We start from the raw sequence: 6,047 nt of genomic DNA, 5'->3' as shown, positions 1-6,047 counted from the left end.
TTCTAGAAGGGCTCCTGAGCTGTGCATCACTTACCTGTGCCAAGAACCACACAGACATTCCAGACTTCTGCCTTGAAAGTGAACCTGGCAGTCCATCAACTTCTAGCTACTTTTTAGACATCCTCTGCTCCATCCTCTTGGTTTGTGGATTATAAATTGTTCTCTTCGTGGAAGAAGTAGAAGAAGAATTCTCCCCTGCCACAGCTGGCCGAGGCAGAGCCGGTAGAGGGAGCTCAGGGATGTCACTAATTATTAATTAAGTGTATTCAGATCTTCTAACACTTGGCACACGGGCAACGGGAGAAAACATTGAAAAATGATCCAAACCTTACCGACAGGGAGAGAAACTCATCATGAAACACTGCTGAGCTTGTGGCCAGACAAAGCAAGTTCATGTCAACATGGGCATCGATGGCCATGTGATTTTCAGGAGCCCCAAGTCAGATTGCCAAACCTGGTGTGTACCACGTCCCACGTCCTCCTCTCTCTACCTGAGGTGAATGCTTTCTTTCTGGACCCAGATCATCAATCCTCAGTGAACATCGACCTGTTGGTACGCTCTTAAAGGCCCTGGTGTGAACTCAGTGAGTATTCCTTGCCAAATCAACTTGAAGGCAGAGGACGAGGTAGAGGCCTTGGTTTGTATGTGGTGGGCAAAGAACATGCTCAAGTAATTTGAAAGACTTTCTTCATGGTCCCTGGCATTTTAGAATCACCTGGTGGTTGCAAAATCACCAGCAGTACAAGTATTTTGGGCAGGGGGAGGATATTGTTGGATTTGAGGTATTTCCAAACTCTAGGAAAGACATTTTTCCAATTTAGTTACTCTAAGCTGTTTTAGGGATGCCAAAGAACTTATCTGGTTATAAAGTAGTCAGTCCAGTGTCACTGGTATCAGGGATTGGGTGATGATCTTCCAGCCCAAAGTGTTAATTCAGGGAACTGGAACCTCAGTCTCCCTCTTGTGGGAGGCTGTGTTCTGAACCATAGCTAGCTGGCTCCACTAACTTTTCCAGGCCGTCTAATTCCAGACTGCCATGTGGACCCTTGTTGGAAAGGCTTGTTCCTCAAAAGCAGTGTGCTTCATCCCCCTTCCTTCTATGAACTTATATCTCATTTAGATAAACATAAAAATCCCAGGCACTGCTGGAATTTGTTGTAAAATTTGTTTTAAATTTTCTCTTCAAATTTCTTCCATCATAAGAGTTTCATACATATTTGCTGAATGAATGACTTAATAAATTAATGAATCAGAACTATTTAGTGATTGCTTATTGTTAAATTTAAACCTCACAACTGCGCTGTGAACGATGGGTATTATTTTCCCCATTTTATAGATAAACAGTCTGAAGATAAAATTTAAGGGCCTAAGGTCTGAAGTGTAGGTGGAGAGGTGAAGATTCAAGTGCAGGTCTCCCCATCTCTGAAATCCACATTCTCTGTGGGACTCCGTCCTGCCAAATCAGTAATCCTCTGACTCTTTTAATCATGGGTCCTTGGAACTGAAAGGAAACCATCCTGCCTCTTAGTTATCATTTCCCTGTGTATATTCCAAAGGGTGATGTAGCACTGGACTTTAAATGCTCATGTGTCCAAAAAGTTTACCCTGCAAAACATGTACAGCTAACATGCTTTTACACTTCTCTTCCCTCCTCGGAAACCGGGCTGGTTAACTGTCGCTTCACTGGCCTCTACTCACACATTCACCAATGAAAAAATGTTTCCTTGCTTTGCAAAGGACAGTCCCATGAAAGAGGAAACATGTTGAAGCTCAATTCTCCTCCTCCTTGAATTAATTATCCTGAGATGAAAGTAACTTGAGGCAATAGGTTGCTTTTGTGTTAATTTACTCTTGTTAATATTTTATATTTTAGCTCTTCTCAAGTCATGTTTTCCTAAGGAAATGGGAAGAGTTTGTCACTTACTTGCAAACATTTTTCTTGCCTTGGCCTAAAGAAGTTAGAAAAATTTTGATCTATACTATATACGACACTAACTGGTATTGTACTTAAAAAAAAATGCATGACACAAATACCTCTTAGTCTCTTAGCGCAATAATTTTTAATCTAATGGGCATATCCTGAATCAAAATTTCCAGGGTGCCTTGTGTGGCTTGACAAACCATATATGATATTATAAAAATATTTAAAAATCATAAATATTTTTAAAATTATTTATTTATTTATTTATCCCACGAGGTATGTGGGATCTTTCTTTGTTCCCGACCAGGGATCTTACCTGTGCCCCCCGCATTGGAAGCATGGAGTCTTAACCACTGGACTGCCAGAGACGCCCCCATAAATGTTTATTTTATTAAAACATTGGTAGTACCACCTTACACCCCTTAGGATGGCTACCATCAAAAACAAACAAACCAAAAAACCCCAGAAAATAGCAAGCATTGGTGAGGATGTGGAGAAATTGGAACGCTTGTGCCCTGTGGGTGGTACACTGCTATGGAAAACAGTATGGAGGTTTCTGAAAAAATTTAACATAGAATTACCATATGATCCAGCAATTTTACTTCTGGATATATACCCACCCCCAAAATTGAAAACAGGAAGTCATATACCTCTACACCCGTATTCAGAGCAGCAATATTCACAATAGCCAAAAGATGGAAGCAACTCAGGTGTCCATCGATGGGTGAATGGATAAACAAAGTGTGGTATATACATATAATGGAATATCATTCAGTCTTAAAAAGGTAGCAAATTCTGACATATGCTACAATGTGGATGAACCTTGAGGACATTATTCAAAGTGAACTAAGCCAGTCACAAAAGGACAAGTACTTTGTGAATCCACTTATATGAGGTATATAGAATAGTCAAATTAATAGAGACAGAAAGTAGAATGATGGCTGCCAGGGACTGGAGAAAGGGGAAATAATTATTTAATGGGTACAACGAGTTTCAGTTTGGGAAGATGAAAAAAGTTCTGGAGATGAATGGCGATGACAGTTGTACAACAATGTGAATGTACTTAATGCCACTGAACTGCACACTTAAAAATGGTTAAGATGAAAAGTTTTACGTTATATGTATTTTACCCCAATTAGAAAAAGAAGCAAAAAAATTTGGTAGTATTTATAGATATTATTGAATATTATTAATGAGCAAAGGATTTTCAAAGTAACTGACAGGAATTTATATTGCCCTTTTGGATATAATAAAGAATAGGAGGAATTCCCTAATTTGACTTTATGATTTGAGAACATAAAGAAGGGCATCCTGTTAAATGCATGGTCAGCACTCTAGGACTATTTCACAAGCATATACATTGTCTAGTAGGCATATGCAAAGCAAAAGTGTGTTCAAAACATAGACCATTAAAAAAAAAAAGGAATGTAAAGAGACCTGAGTAGCCTGCGTTGGCCAGTGGAAGGAGACCCAAAGGAAACTGGGGCCTCTCTCCTCTGATCAGGATTGGTGTCTTGGCCTTGACTTGTGGAGCAATAGGAGTTCTCTCTAGGGCCAACAGAATGAACACAGAGAACATCATGGAAAGTAAAACAGGAAAAAGAAGTGGAAATTAAAATAAAAGGAGGGCTGTATATTTGTAGAAATGACATTTTTGATGGGTGCTGCTGTTATGCTATCTTGAAGGTTAATGCTATGGGAAGGCTTATAATCTTGTACTTTTGGTACGTTACAAATGGAATCATTCTGAATGGTCCAAGATAAACTTTCCTTTGTTACAGTACATAGACAAAAGATTACTTTACTGAGATTTCAGAAATCTAAGTATGTAAAAACTATACTCATACAGGCAAAAATGGCATTTTGTTCCACAGTGTGACTTACCCTGGAGAAGACTCCAGTTCAGAGTACCACGACTTGCTTTGCTATAGCAGTGGTTATCTCTGGGATCCTAGCCTTCTGTATCAAACATAAACAAGCAAAGAAATATTTTAAGTAACTTAGTATGAAGATGCAATTTTTTTCTGCCAAACTATTCATGTCAAATAATATTTAGAGTTGTTTAATGGCTATTCAAGCTGATTCTGTACAGCTTTCAAATACATCTATATTGCAATTACATTTCATCTGTTTTAATAGATATAATATTCACATACATTGTTCGTCATTTATGTAGGTGTGTGTTCTGAATAAAATAATACACTACTGTGCTCCAAATAGGTTTTAGGTTGTACAGTCAGTTAGGATGCACTTGCTCAAGTAAAATGAAGAAATTTAAAAGAATTCTGCAAATCTGATCTTAAACATTCATCTCAAATATTTTATATTATCGCCCTCAGACATGTTTTAAGCAGATTTAATTGCACTGGATACTGTAGTAAATATACTACAAAGATTACAGTGACCCTGCTCTTGCTATCTCAAAGTGAATTTTCTAAGACAGCCCCTTAGAAGAAGGAAGGAAGAGGAAGACATACAGGCAATTTTACAGAGTCCAGAATTAGGGCATCAGAATTAAGAGTCATGGCGGAAAGGATCAAAAGTGGAGACAAGGGTAAGCTTGCACACCAGGTGTGCTCAGAGGAGCATAGTCACAGGGGTTCTGTGGCTATTAGGAATAGTTACTATCTTAGGTCCCCACATACCCACTACAGTGTTTTCATTTCTGTGTCATTTACTGCAAAAAATGAGGTAGCACTAATACTATCTCACCTTAAGGGCTAAGACAACTGAGGCTGAGGGCTTTGCCAAAAATCACAAAGGTTTTCTGACTTTGAAGCTCGGTGTGCATTCCTATAGCTCAGATTTCCACCCAGGGCAAATTTGATGACAATGACAATTTGATGTCAGAATTTGTTCTAGGGAAAGGCTCGGATGAACTCATTCACACTGGATGTGAATGACAGAGAAAGCTCAGTGTATTTTTTTTTTTCTTATTTTTGTAGTAGTAAACCTGGGTGTTTTGTAGTTATATAAGTGTGAGAAAATGAGAGCTCTTGCACCCAAAGCTGGGCTATAAATGGTAATGCCTACTTATTATAATTTAATGGATAGTCCTTCCAAACTAGAAATTCACTTAAATTTACCTAGTAAGTTAGGTTAACCTAGTAGTTGGGTTAAGAAATACTTTGATTAAAACCACACTGCAAAATAGGGAACCTCAATGGACTGCTTTAAACTCTTGACCGCAAAGGAAGGAAACAAACTAACCAATAATGATAACTTGGAGAGAAAAAAAAGGTTTAGGATCCATAACAGATTCGGAGTTAACAATGTAATGATTCAGCATTTTGGAGGCCAAGTAAAACCAGACTTGTGGGATGCACGTCAAGTGGCATCTCACTGTGTACGGCACAGAATTTTCTCTTCCACGCCGCACGTTGTTGAATATCTTCTACCATATCTCTGCAGGACCTCCACTTAATGTTAATCCTCCTCCTCACAGCAGTCGGGCTAGGAACGCTGCGAGCTGTAGGGAACCCTTGGACATTCTTCACCAACCCCCTCCCACCCACTGGCCCCACTGCCCCCAAGCTGCGGTCCAGGTCAGTTTCTACCGACGTGCAGCCATCGCCAAGACAAAGGAGCCCCAGATTGCCTTCGTAGCCACTGCTTGCCCTGGAGTCTTCTGGGTTTTTTTGTTTTTTTGTTTTTTTTTTTAACACGGTAAGGAGAGCAGCAATAGTGTTTTAGCAAGAAGTACTTTCGGTCTCGGTCAGTTGATCTTTAGTTATCACTATGCAAATTTACTTTATAGCCCTTTTATATCTCCCGCCAAGCCACTTCACACACCAATTTCCCTACTGTGCATCGCCAGACAACTGTGGCGAGTGCCGGGAGGGAAAGGGCGGGGAATGCGCGCGGTCAGCGGGCTACAAGAGCGCCTGGGCGGCTAAGATAAGGCCCGGTCAAATACGCCTTCTGGGCCGCACCAAGGCCAGACCCGCCGGAATCCTCTTCCCCCATCGCGGGCCTTGCCGCGGGGTGGGGCGGGGCGGGGCGGGGCGGACGCGCCATGTCGCAGAACCAATCGACAGCGCCGGGCACTATTCAAAAGGCCGAGGGGCCAATGGGAGCCCTGGGAAACCAGACTGGGGGGCGGGGCGAGGAGAGGGCGGGGCCGGG

This window comes from Balaenoptera borealis (assembly GCF_965194805.1).
Source record: "Balaenoptera borealis genome assembly, chromosome: 1".
NCBI classification, from domain to species: domain Eukaryota; kingdom Metazoa; phylum Chordata; class Mammalia; order Artiodactyla; family Balaenopteridae; genus Balaenoptera; species Balaenoptera borealis.
This window is presented reverse-complemented; position numbering follows the sequence as displayed.